Consider the following 14,719-nt stretch of genomic DNA (forward strand, 5'->3'; position numbering starts at 1 on the left):
TTTCAATATAGGACTTTCGACTTCCTCTGGAGCAAAACAGGACCAAATGGACGAATTTTGGAGTAATTCCAATTGGAGGACGTTCGTGAGTCAATTAGCTTGATCGTATCAAAATTTGGGATTTTTCCACCAAGCAGTTATTTTCTGGCGATGAAATAAAGAAGCAGTGCGCAGTGCTGGAAAGTGACGTTTTTGGGCTTAAATGACGTTTTTGGAGCCCAAGATGACCTCGGATGGGTTCGTGGCCTTCTGGAAAAGTGTTCAGAATATTCCAAACATCAAATCCAGCTATATTGGGCCAGTTTTGGAGCAGCTTTTGGGCCAAAACGTGGCTGTTCAGATTTTAGACGAATTTTACTATTTTTATTTAGGGTTTTTATTAATTTTAGTTGGCTAGGGTTTTTGTGGTGGCTTAGCAAATATATTGCTGAGCCGTCTACAGTTTTAGGGTACGCTTTATTTTATGCAATACTGGAGACAGAGAGAAGTGCTAGGGTTTTGAAGATTTTCTACTTGAAGGTGTTTTCAATCCTTTTCTTAATAGATATTTCTATGATTTCAATTATGAATATGCGGAACTAATTTCTTTTGCTAGGGCGAAGCCTTGAGCCTTAGCATGAATATGTGATTTTTATTTAATTGCTTATGATCGATTGCATGCGTACTTTGAATTGTTAATCACCGAGATAAAAACTATCTAATTGTCGTAATGCATGATCACCATTAGGATCTTTAGAAAAGTAATTTGATGCAATTTTGGTCGGAAGGTTCCCTGAAATTGACGCTGGCTTCTTGTGATTAATAATTGTAATTTCGCTTAGGATGAATATCACGTCTTAAGGATTGCATGGTTTTTCAAAGGATTTTCATAAAACATAATGAGTCTTTCATGTTCATATTTGATCCGAACGTCCGGACGGGTTGCATGTTAGATATACATTCTATGTTGGAGGTTCCAAGTAGAATATGAATTAGGAAAATCTAACCTTCAAAATGGCATGTGTAGATCATAAGTAATTGGTAAGAATTCATAGGATTGTTAGGTGATGGTGGAACCCTAGTGCTTTCTTAATTTGATTTCTCTCAAAACTGTTTTCTTTTCTCTCTAGTTTTAATATTGCAGATTGTCTTATCATTAATTCATTAAATTCGTTTTTACTTTAAGTAGGTTATGAAATCAATCATCAAAATTTCTACTTTACAATCATTAATTGAAATCTGGTTTGTTTCGATTTATTTAATAATCCCTGTGGAGAATGACCTTGCGAGATCCATTTATACTACAATAACCTTGTGATTCTTGCAAGTAAAATAGGAGGTTTTTATCGCATTCACATGAATAGTAAAAATCCTATCAAGAAAATGGCGCCGTTGCCGGGGATTATTTAAAATAATCCCTACGAATCAGATTTTCAATTAGTATTGCTGTTTATACATATATAAAAAAAAACAAAAAAATATTTAATTTTCGTTTTCATCTATTTTTACAGATTACAACAGTACAGATTTCAGAAATCTGTGCATGGTCAGCACCCGTTCAACAGTGCAAAAATTGATTCCATTTGATCCAGAATTTGAACAGCATTTAAGGAGGAAACGCAGGGAACAACATTTGCAGCGGGTTCGTCCTCTGCAGGAGAGGTTTCTGGAATCAGTCTTTTCTGGGGACCTGCACAACAAAGAAAAAATGGCGTTTATAATTCCAGAGGCAGGTCTGCCCCTGGGTGATTCACTGACTGCCCATACCACAAATATACCCAGTTGCATCACATATCCGGCAGTGGAGGAAGGGACTGCATTTGAAATAAAACAGCACATGTTGAATATTCTACCTACGTTTCATGGGTTGTCATCTGATGATCCTAACATGCACATTGCAGAATTTTTAATGGGGTGCAAAAACATTTTGGTGAGAGGATTTTCAGCTGAATCTATTAAGCTGCGGTTATTTCCATACACTCTAAAAGATCAGGCAAGGAGATGGCTCCTCACACTCCCATCAGGAAGCATTACAACTTGGGCCCAACTCAGTGAAAAATTTCTAAACAAGTATTATCCGGCTTCTAAGACCCTTGACATGAGAACTCAGATTTTATCGTTCGCCCAAAAACCAAATGAAGAGTTTCATGAGGCGTGGGAGCGATTTAAGGAGTTGATTAGAAAATGTCCGCATTCGGGTATTAACACTACTGATCAAATGCACATATTTTTCAGAGGGTTGAATATGACAACAAAAACTCTTGTCAACGCTTCATGCGGAGGTACGTACAAAGACAAAAATGCACAAGAAGCTTGTTTGTTATTTGAAAAAATGGCAGAAGATACTCAGCAGTGGGCAGTGGAGCAGCCACAATCTAGGTCAGCTTTTGAGATGTCTACTGGTTCTCCATATGTTACAGCACAAATTGAAAAAATGGAGAAAAGGCTTGACGCAAAATTTGACATGTTATTACAAAGAATGCCAGGTTCTCAAGTTGCTGTACAGCAGCCCTTACAAGCTGCCTGCAGCATTTGCAACATGATAACTCACGATTTTATGAGCTGCCCACATAAAGATGTTTCACCAGATTTTACAGCAGAGCAGGTTAATTCATTTAACAATTTCCAGCGGCCCAGATGACCCATATTCTAATTTCTACAAGCCCGGATGGAGAGATCATCCTAATCTAAGGTGGGACAAGGAACAGCACACTAGGCCTCAATTTCAACAGCAGGTACAGCAACCTGCTGCACCTAAGGCTGCTTGGGAAGTTGCAATTGAAAAATTGGCAAATACTACCACTCAAGAAATTCAAAATCTACATGCAGCAGTGAAAAACATCGAAAAACAGATGGGGCAGATTGCTTTACAGGTTTCAGAAAGAGCTCCGGGTACATTTCCTAGTCAAACAGTACCTAATCCAAGAGGACGAGAAGAATGCAATGCTATACGGACTCTACGGTCTGGCAAAAGTTACAACAACAAACATGAAAATTCTGTTGGGAATTCACAGGCAGCAGAACTATCCCAAACTAAATCTGCAATTATTGCAGATTCTGAAATTTCTGCAGATTCTGGGCAGTCCCAAGACAGATCCGAAAATACTGCAGAAGCTTCCACAAAAACTGCAGAACGTGTTTACGAACCCCCTATGCCGTATCCAGAAAGGTTGAGACCTAAAGCTAAAGATCAACAGTTAACAGATTTTATGAAAACTTTGGCTAAAGTTCAAATTAATCTGCCGTTAATTGATGCCATCAAGAACATTCCATCTTATGCCAAGTTTTTGAAGGATGTTTGCACAAAGAAAAAGAAGCTTGTTGATTTTGAGAAAGTGATTCTTACAGAACAATGCAGTGCGGTCTTATTACATAAATTGCCTCCAAAGAAAAAAGATCCAGGGAGTTTTACTATCTCTTGCACCATTGGAAATTGTGATTTTAGTAGTGCTTTAATTGATTTAGGTGCTAGTGTAAACTTAATGCCATATTCTGTTTTCAAACGTTTAGGTGAAGGGGAGCTGAAGCCAACCTCCAGTATTATTCAATTGGCTGACCGTTCAATTACCTACCCTAGAGGAGTCATTGAAGATGTTATTGTGAAGGTTGACAATTTATATTTACCAGCTGATTTTATGGTGTTGGACATGGATGAGGATTTGACAACGCCCATTATTTTGGGCCGCCCATTTCTGGCAACAGCCCGAACTCTTATTGACGTTGAAGCCGGAACATTAACATTCCGAGTTGAAAATCAAACTGTTGTTTTCAAGTTGTTTGAAGCAAGCATACATTCAGGTGACAAGCAAGAATGCATGCGTGTTGATGCATTGGATGGTTTACCAAGTGCCAAGTTTATGAACAGATCATCAACTGACCATCTGTCCATAAAGCCCCCGAATTTAACTCCTGATTTTACAAGTCCTAAACCACAGCAGCAAAGGGTGCTACATGAAGACCAGCCAATGAACACATTGAAAAAACATGAAAATTTGCCAAGCAGCCCAAATTTTAAGAAAATACAGCCTGGTAAAGAAGTGTGGTTATTAAGTTCAGATTTCAAGTCATTTCCAGGGAAACAAGAGTCTAGATGGAAATGCCCTTTTCTGGTTACTAAAGTTTTTCAGAATGGTAATGTGGACATTAAGGCTAAGGGCACAGATTTCTCATTGAAAGTGACCAAACATCAACTAAAACCATGCATAGAGAAATTTGGTGTAGGCAAGTCTTTGACTCTAAAGGCACCAATGATCTAGCCACCGGACTTCCGCAACGTCTAGCTACAGACTTAAAATAAAGCGCTTATTGGGAGGCAACCCAATTTTTCTAAACTCTTAATTTTAATTTTCGTTTGATTTTCTCTTTAATATAAAAAAATAAAAAATAAAAACTAAAAAAAACAAAACAAAAAAATAATAAAAAAAAAAACAAAATTTGAAAAAAATGGAAGATTGCATATTGATTTTATTTACCCAGTTTATTTGATTTTATTTTAATTTTTTGACGCATATTGGTTAATTGCAGGTTGCGAACGTGGAAAATAAAGCGCGTCCTATGCTGGAATCCTGCACCCAGCAGCAAGCCTAACGTTCACATCAACCACATCTACACTATGCTGGAAATTTTCAGTAGTCCACATAAAAAGCCATTCACAGATGCAAGTTTGGGGGTGATTGTTGCAGATCCAGCACATAAACAGAATTTAGAGCAGTTAATTTCTGCAGCTCAGTTTTGCGATGCATGGAGGAAGCACAATTAAATCACAGATCCATACACCACAGAACTGAGTACATATATTATTACCAGATCTACAACAACTACACTTGCAGGGATTCGAATTTTACCTCCCAGATGCATCGATCTGGGTCATGCGACCTGTGCTGTTTTCCTCCGTTGCTCTTGTGTGTTTACTTCTGTGTCCTTGGCTCTATCATGGATCCGTATACCCCTACATAAAGACCCAACAATATGAGTACATACAGGTTTACTTATGGCATTCAAATGAACTGTTGTTGAACTTGTAAATGTTGAGCTTAGCAAAAGCAGACGAACGAGATCTGTACCTATATGACATACAGAGGCCGCGACAGTTGCTGTTGATTTTGCTTCAGGAACCACTAGACCGGAAGCTCATAGTTGTTGTCTCTCGGTTGTACGCTGGAGTTGAGGGAAAAGTTTTCAGTCACAGTAGTGGTTTTATTATTCAACTCTCAGATCATCATTCATCAATAAAAAGGGTTACGGGTTTTACCTCAACATTTGCAGATCCTTGGTTGAGCTGAGCTGCTGACTCCGGGTGTGTTCTTGTGTTGTTGTATCGGATTTGAAACCATTAGGGCTCTTCCCACTGATAAACCACATGCAGGTGTTAGTGTTTGTTCCAGATCTCTCTAACAAATAAATTGGACACTGCAACCACAAGATTGGAGGATGATTTTACCTTTGGGTTTCCGTTTTTCCGATTTTCCACCACGGCGGGGTACTCACGGCGGTGTGTTGTTGTTGGGTTATGGACGGCTACGGATGCATCAATCTGCGAGGAAACTGAGACATACACAGAACAGTCAAATGCATCAGTCACAAACATTTTCATTTTACTCTTGGTGATGAAGTTAGCAGAAATGGAGCTACATCTTTACATTTGAACGAACAAAAGGAGAAATGGCATGGCTTCGTTTTTACCTGCAAAGGGGGGATTTTTGGACGAACTGTTTTAGTTCTGCTCGTTTGGGTCTCCGTATTGCGGACCAGAGCCCTATTATAGAGGAATCAGACATGCCTGTGTCGCTCCACCATGGATGGGGTTTGAGAGCAAATCGAGAGAAATGCGAAAAAAAAAATAAATGGAAGGGAGAAGGTTTTTGCATTTTTTTTGGAGTAATGAAGGAGAGAGAGCAGAGATATGGGGAAATGAGAGAAGAAAATAGAGAGATAAAAAACCTTTTCAGATTTTCTAGAGAGAGGACGATGGGCATCTTGGATTGATCTTCACCCTTACTTTGGAATCCTATGGAGCTCCCTGCCGTGATGCTTGCCACGTGTCAAAGCTGGTGTATTCCCAGGTCTATTCATGGGACTCGGTTTGCATTAAAGAAAAAGAAGAGCCGTTCGGCTCGGGACCCAATATTTGCCGGATTTTTTTTTTTTTTTTTTTTTTTTTTTGAAAGGCATGCAGGCTTTGGTCATATCTCCATCAAGTGGGCACTGTTATCTGATAAGTTTATTTTTAAAAAAAATAAAATAAAATATTTTGCACGCCAGCTGCCCACCACTTGTCACACGGCATGCCAATTGCATGCCTTTCCAAGAAGCGAATCCAATGTTTTTCCACAACTAGTGCTAGGAGTTGGTGCACATGTGCCGTGCACATGGCCTTGGTTGTGGGCCGGTTCTCCATGAATGGGTTAGAGGCGTTTTGTCCAGCCACTTCATTGTCCAGCCAGGTACTATCTTTCTTTGTTTTAGTTTTGTTAATCATTTTCACTTTTATAATTATTATATTTTAGTTTAAGTTTATTTCATTTTTATCATATTTCTTTTATTTTCTACACCTTGAGGACAAAGTGTGAAATAAGTTTGGGGGTGGGAAAGTAAATTTTAGTTTTTTTTATTTTTATTGTGTCCGTTTAAAAATTTTCATTCTTGTTAAGTTAATATCCATAGATTATTTTAAACATTGGAACAAATGGACATGGTGAAAGTTAATCCCACATTAGAGTCTTTTCTATTTATCGTTGCTTAGACACTAATTCATGAATTATACTTTGAACTTTGCACATCACACCAACATGGTTTGTGGGGAGTGAGATTGAAATACTTGCTTTTAGTCTAAGTTTATTTTTATTTTTTATTTTTTATTTTAAGTAAAGTCAGTTATTAGTGTGAAAAAAAAAATTAAATAAATAAATAAAGTAATAATTGTCTCACCCGAGGTTCTGCCTAGTAACCGGGCCAGTCCTGCCTAATCAGCAGTGATTCTCGCGTCAAACGGTAGAGTTTTGGCATGAGGCAGGGTGGTTAGTTGGTTTCGTAGCCTTTTCAGCTCGGGTTAATAAGTCCTTAGGGGTGTTCTACACCTAGTGTCCTAAAGCCCTAGTGGTTTGGGAGTCATTGACCTAAAGCTCGCTACATGGGTTGGATCGAAAGCTTAAGTAAACCGACATTGCACGACCACTACTGTTACTGGAGAAAAAAAATGTTATATATGAAAAAAAAAAAAGTGAAAAAGAAAAAAAAAAGAAAAAGAAAGAGAGTTATATTTAAAGTTACTATGTGTGAAATAAATAAGGACGAGAGGTAAGGGTTTTAGTCGAGTCTCCTTAATTATGTTGGTTCACTTTACACCAAAGGAAGTTTGTGAATTCTTTTCTAATTGATTCTAAATGGCTTAGACTCTGTGGTGGGATTGGTTGGAACTTTTGAAAAGATGTTCTAGTTTTTAAAATTTGCTATGGATTGCAACTTTGAAGGTGAAAATTTTTGTCAGTTAATTTTAGCTAGTTAGTTTGTTAAGTTTTTATTTTTGTTTGAGTCTTGTTTTGCTTGAGGACAAGCAAAAAGCTAAGTTTGGGGGTATTTGATGAGTAGATTTTATATTATATATTTGACCCTAATCTTAGTATATTTTGGTTAATATATTAGAAGAATTTTGATACTTTGAATTGTATTTTCAATATAGGACTTTCGACTTCCTCTGGAGCAAAACAGGACCAAATGGACGAATTTTGGAGTAATTCCAATTGGAGGACGTTCGTGAGTCAATTAGCTTGATCGTATCAAAATTTGGGATTTTTCCACCAAGCAGTTATTTTCTGGCGATGAAATAAAGAAGCAGTGCGCAGTGCTGGAAAGTGACGTTTTTGGGCTTAAATGACGTTTTTGGAGCCCAAGATGACCTCGGATGGGTTCGTGGCCTTCTGGAAAAGTGTTCAGAATATTCCAAACATCAAATCCAGCTATATTGGGCCAGTTTTGGAGCAGCTTTTGGGCCAAAACGTGGCTGTTCAGATTTTAGACGAATTTTACTATTTTTATTTAGGGTTTTTATTAATTTTAGTTGGCTAGGGTTTTTGTGGTGGCTTAGCAAATATATTGCTGAGCCGTCTACAGTTTTAGGGTACGCTTTATTTTATGCAATACTGGAGACAGAGAGAAGTGCTAGGGTTTTGAAGATTTTCTACTTGAAGGTGTTTTCAATCCTTTTCTTAATAGATATTTCTATGATTTCAATTATGAATATGCGGAACTAATTTCTTTTGCTAGGGCGAAGCCTTGAGCCTTAGCATGAATATGTGATTTTTATTTAATTGCTTATGATCGATTGCATGCGTACTTTGAATTGTTAATCACCGAGATAAAAACTATCTAATTGTCGTAATGCATGATCACCATTAGGATCTTTAGAAAAGTAATTTGATGCAATTTTGGTCGGAAGGTTCCCTGAAATTGACGCTGGCTTCTTGTGATTAATAATTGTAATTTCGCTTAGGATGAATATCACGTCTTAAGGATTGCATGGTTTTTCAAAGGATTTTCATAAAACATAATGAGTCTTTCATGTTCATATTTGATCCGAACGTCCGGACGGGTTGCATGTTAGATATACATTCTATGTTGGAGGTTCCAAGTAGAATATGAATTAGGAAAATCTAACCTTCAAAATGGCATGTGTAGATCATAAGTAATTGGTAAGAATTCATAGGATTGTTAGGTGATGGTGGAACCCTAGTGCTTTCTTAATTTGATTTCTCTCAAAACTGTTTTCTTTTCTCTCTAGTTTTAATATTGCAGATTGTCTTATCATTAATTCATTAAATTCGTTTTTACTTTAAGTAGGTTATGAAATCAATCATCAAAATTTCTACTTTACAATCATTAATTGAAATCTGGTTTGTTTCGATTTATTTAATAATCCCTGTGGAGAATGACCTTGCGAGATCCATTTATACTACAATAACCTTGTGATTCTTGCAAGTAAAATAGGAGGTTTTTATCGCATTCACATGAATAGTAAAAATCCTATCAGAGTACAAGTGGGAGATTGTTGGAAGTATGCCCTCAAAGCCACTCATTTGATGTAATAGCTTTTGGAATACTTATTGTATTAAACGTTTATATGTTTAATGAAGGGCAAAGCTTATTGTTAATCACTATTTATTGTATCATGTGTTTAAGCAATAAGGGAATCCAAGGAATGTATTTGATCTAAGAGATAAGTGATTCAAGTAAGTTGGATTAACGAGACCTTTCTCTTATGTTCATTCCTAAAACGTTCCTAGCCATAGGATTGCCAATTGGGCATTGACAATCCGCTAAGGTTAGTATGTGTTGTGTCATTTCAAGCATGAGTATGACTAGTCTCAAGTCATTTAGTGTTGGACACTAAGACAAACACATAGGTGCTCGAAAGAGTAATAGAGTACACTGAACAACGATCAAAATAGAGTTCGAACATACATGTCATGTAAGAACTCGATAGTTGCAATATGCAAAGTAGTCCTTTGACCTGAGGCATCATAGATGTCTAATGGCTAGGTCCTTAATCTTTGATCATGTCAAAGGCATTCCATTGAGAGTGTCCACGGCATTGTTGGGATCAAGCTATCTAGTCATGTAGGCATATAAATGCACAACAAGGGATTTCTAACCTTCTATGGTGGAAGGAGAATACTCTAAGATATGATTCGGGAGTCTTTGGCCAAAGCATATGAATATGACTTAGGAAATTTGTTCCAAATCATATTCAATTGAATCATATAGAGAAGTGTCACATTGGATAGAAGACATGAAACAAACTATCACTCAAACAATGTGATTAATAGTATTGTATTAGAGAAGGACCGTATTGCATTGTAGTTGTAACTAGATAGGTTCTCCAACCACTTCTACTTAGCTTGGGTAACCATGATATGCTGCTAGGTATCACTCATGGTTTGTGGAAGCCTTGAAGATTAGCAAACACTAATCAAAGGGAGAATTGAAATGTTGTTTCAATTCATAATCGATCATTAAGAGTAACAATCGCCCACTGCCTCACTAATTGGAACCTAATGGATCGTACACCGAGTAAAGGTGAAAGTGAAGAAATATAAATGAGATGGATAAGCAATTAAATGGTTTAATTGAGAATGGTCAAGATTAATTAATTAGTTAATTAATTTTACGAAAGGTTCGTATTGGGCTTTTAAGTTGGTTTTGGGCTTCAGGGCCCAAAAGCGTTTTGGTCCACAAGACCCATTATGTTTAAGTTGTATGACAACTAAAACAAAATGGGCAATTAGCCCAATAACAAAGGTAAGGCCGGGCATAAGGGTGAGGGTTGCAAACTTGGATTAATTACAAGTTTGCCACTCATATGAAATGAAGTATAAAATCAACTTTATAGCTTTATTTCTCATTAGGGTTTTTCTTGGTGAAATGAGGTGAAACACTTTCTCTCATTTTCTCTAAAGAGGCTGGCCACTTAGTGGGGATTTAGCTAGCAATCTTTTCTTTTCTAAGTCATCCATTTTCATCTTCACACTTCATCCTTGGTGTGGAGACTTAGAGACATCAAGCTTTTGATGTTTTGGAGAACAAATCCTCAAATCATCAAAGAAGCAAAGGAACACTAAAAGGAGGAAAATCACAAGGAAGATCCAAGGAGCAAGGAGGTGACTTGAAGGCCCTCCAGTTGGGTGAATCCCTTGTGTAATCAAGGATGAGCTTCAAAGGTAAAGAAACTCTAAATCTTTCCTTCTCTTTAATGTTGTTAAAAAGTTTATTGGTTCACCATATACTAGGCTTTGAAAGTCATGGGTTTTATGAATTGTTTTTGAATGCATGCCTACTTTAATGTGTTAATAGTTTGCATATGTATTCAAATGTTCTTACTTATTCTTAGCTAGGACAATTTTTTTCCTTCACACATTGCTAACCTATCTGAAACTTTCACCATTCTGAAGAGGTATCGAATGAGGTTGAACCCCAACAAATGTGCTTTCTGCGTAGGCTCTGGCAAATTCTTAGACTTCATGATAAGCCAACGAGGCAATGAGGCTAATCCCAAGAAGATTAAAGCAATCCTCGACATGAAGGAACCAGTAACTTCAAAAGACATCTAGAGCTTTACTGGAAATGTGGCAGCCTTAACTAGGTTCATCTCTAAGGTCACAGAAAGACGTGCTTTTTTCTTCAAAGCACTTAAGAGAAGTAAGAAGTACATTACATGGACAGATGAATGTGCCGACGCATTCAAGAACCTCAAAGACTACATAAGTAAAGCCCATCTGCTCTTCAAACCTGAGGTTGGTGACACTCTCATTATCTATTTGTCGGTATCAGCTTCAACAGTAAGTTCCGTTCTTATTCGAAATGATGGTAATGTCGAACGACATGTTTACTACGCTAGCAAGGCCTTACAAGATGCAGAGACACGATATTCCAACATTGAGAAATTGGCTCTAGCATTGGTCATGTCTGCTAGAAAACTTCGCCCTTACTTCCAAGCACACTTCATCATCATGCTTACCAATCATCTTTTTCGACAGATACTCCAAAGTCCTGACACTTCGGGGCGAATGATAAAATGGGCAATAGCATTGGGTGAGTTTGACATCTCATACCAACCAAAGCCAGCTGAAAAGGGCCAAGCAGTGGCAGACTTCATCGCCGACTTCACATATCATGTTGACATTGTTTCTACACCTAAAAAAGTGGTTTCATTACCCTCGGAAGCTCAGAAAATAGAACCAACAGCCCCAACATGGAGTCTATATGTTGATGGCTCGTCCAACCAACAGGGTTGTAAAGCAGGACTAATCCTTACGACCCCTGACAAAGTGGCGATGGAGTATACTCTTCGTTTCAAATTCAAGGCGTCGACCAATGAGGCCGAATATGAAGCCCTCCTAGCAGGCTTACGTTTGGCCAAACACCTTGGGGTTAAACAAATTGAAATCTTCAGTGACTCCCAATTGGTGGTTAACTAAGTCACCAACAACTTTGACGTTAAGGATAGCTCCATGGCAGCATATCTAGCACAAACACAATTGTTGCTCAAGCACTTCCACTACCAGATCACCCAAATTCCTCAAGCGACAAACAGTCATGCAGATGCTTTGGCTCGCCTCACCTCAGCGGTGGAAGATAAGATTGGGAGAAAAATTCAGGTCGAATTGTTGGCAGCACCAAACACCATGGCTGTAGAAGTATGCAACTTACAACAGGGAGATAGTTGGATTACCTCGATTTATAGATTCCTTACTCATGGCACCCTTCCAAATGACAAAGTCCAAGCTAAGCAGATTCGATATAAGGCTACCTATTACTTGATCATTAATGACTAACTCTAGAAGCGGGGTTTTAACCTACCATACCTAAGATGCCTTACGCCCACAGAGGCGAAAACTGTCATTCGGGAAATACATGAAGGAGTCTACGAAGATCATGCTGGATCTCGATCCCTAGCGCATAAGGCTTGTCGCCAAGGATATTACTGGCCAACACTCCACCAAGATGCCATCAGAATATCTCGCTCATGTGATAAGTGTCAACGTTACGTAACTATTCCTCACTCCCCTCCTGAACCGCTCACTCCTATGATCAGCCTTTGGCCCTTCGCCCAATGAGGACTTGATTTGATCGGTCTAATGCCTGCAGGGAAGGGCAAGGTTGGCTATGCAATTGTTGCAGTTGACTACTTCACAAAGTGGGCTGAAGTAGAACCCTTGGCTACCATTACTGAGGTAAAAATAGAAGACTTCGTATGGAAGAACATCCTTTGCAAATTCAACATTCCCAATGTGATAGTCACTGACAACGGGTGACAGTTCGACAACAATAAGTTCAGGATGTTCTGCTCTAAGTTCAACATCAACTTATGTTTTGCCTCCCCAGCTCATCCCCAGTCTAATGGACAAGTTGAAGCCATCAACAAAATAATCAAGCAAACTTTGAAAACCAGCTTGGACAAGGCTAAAGGTTGTTGGCCAAAATTTCTACCCTAAGTTCTTTGGTCATACTGCACTTCGTATCAGAAATTAACAGGAGAAACCCTATTCTCACTTGACTTTGGTACAGAGGCAGTTGTTCGAGTTAAGCTTGAGCAAGCAACGTTCCATGTCCAGAACTACGTGCAAAGCGAAAATGACAAACAACGTACCCTTAACTTAGATCTAGTCGAGGAACACAGAAACCAGGATTACTTGAGGAATGTCGCCTATAAGCAGCGCATCTCTAACTACTATGACTCAAGCGTCAAACCTCGTTCTTTCAAAGTAGGGAACTGGGTATTGAAGAAAAGATTACTATATGACAGAGTCCTGAGTGAAGGAACACTTAGTCCAAACTGGGATAGACCGTTTGAAGTTGTTGGCATCAGTTGCCCTGGTTCCTACAAGCTTAAAAGCTCCGATGGCAAAACCCTTGGCATCCATGGAACGCTGATCACTTGAAGTACTATTACAAGTAAACTCACATTGTACAAGTGTCAAGCTTCAGCCGTTCGGCATCCTATGCAACGAAGACTATTTAGCATGAATTCAATAAAGATGTGGTTTAGACAACTCGGTTCTAATCCTCTTACATTCCTAGCAATGAAACACTCGGGTTCAAAGTTTCATCATGAATGCTTCCAACATGAAACAAAGTTTATGTCAACAAGACTATACAAATAAACAAACAGCTTCACAGTATATTTGTTCAATCATACATTCAAACACATTCATACATATGCCAACTGTGCTTCGAAATGGTTTAACATATTTTATGTCATTCGACACTTGCTACAATGTGCCTCGACACCTTGCCCTTATTCTCACCAACCAGGTGATGAAATATACAACCCGTACTCTCATTCATGCCACAAACCAGGTGATGAAATGTATAACCCGTACTCTAATATCATTTGGCAACTTGCCACTCATGTCACCAACCAGGTGATGAAATGTACAACCCGTACTCTCCTTCATGCCACCAACTAGGTGATGAAATGTACAACCCGTAACCAACCAAGTAATGAAATGTACAACCCGTACTCTAATATCATTTGGCAACTTGCCATTCATGCCACCAACCAGGTGATGAAATGTACAACCCGTACTCTAATATCATTTGGCAACTTGCCACTCATGCTACCAACCAGGTGAAGAAGGAATTCATCTTCATGCCACCAACTAGGTGATGAAATGTACAACTTGTACTCTAATATCATTTGGCAACTTGCCATTCATGCCACCAACCAGGTGAAGAAGGAACTCATCCTCATGCCACCAACCAGGTGATGAAAGGTGATGAAAGAACTCACATTCGTACCACCAACCAAGTGATGAAAGTAACTCACCATTCATTCCACCTACCAGAAGACGAGTGGTACAACTTGTACATGTGAACTCCTAGCATTCACAAATAATCAAAAACCCTCAAACTTAACAACTCAACTAGGGGAGCACTTATGCCCAACAAGAGTTATAGTCACCAACAAAGTCTTATTGCAAGCCAACAACAACTTCAGTGCATGGCATACGAAGATCAAGCTATTCAGCCCCTTTGCATCTGTTTCAGACATTTTCCCTCTGTAACAATGCAAAAACTACAACTCGTAGAAAGCTTCACACACTTTTGATCAAGACAGTGTGAAGCAAAACCAATTTATGGTGCCAACAAGAGCTTCATCAAAGGAGTTTAACCACAATTCTCAAAAGCTTCACACACTTTTGATCAAGATAGTGTGAAGCAAAACCAATTTATGGTGCCAACAAGA

At 38.5% G+C, this 14,719-nt stretch overlaps 1 non-coding gene across 1 annotated transcript; it reads right to left on the reverse strand.

Annotated features, from left to right (window-relative positions):
- Window positions 1-2,074: 2,074 nt before the first annotated feature.
- On the reverse strand, window positions 2,075-2,179 carry LOC114823390 (small nucleolar RNA R71). Its single transcript, XR_003771464.2, has one exon. It is a non-coding gene; the product is annotated as a small nucleolar RNA R71 (small nucleolar RNA).
- Between the last annotated feature and the right edge of the window lie 12,540 nt (window positions 2,180-14,719).

This window comes from Malus domestica, chromosome 05 (genome assembly GCF_042453785.1).
Source record: "Malus domestica chromosome 05, GDT2T_hap1".
NCBI classification, from domain to species: domain Eukaryota; kingdom Viridiplantae; phylum Streptophyta; class Magnoliopsida; order Rosales; family Rosaceae; genus Malus; species Malus domestica.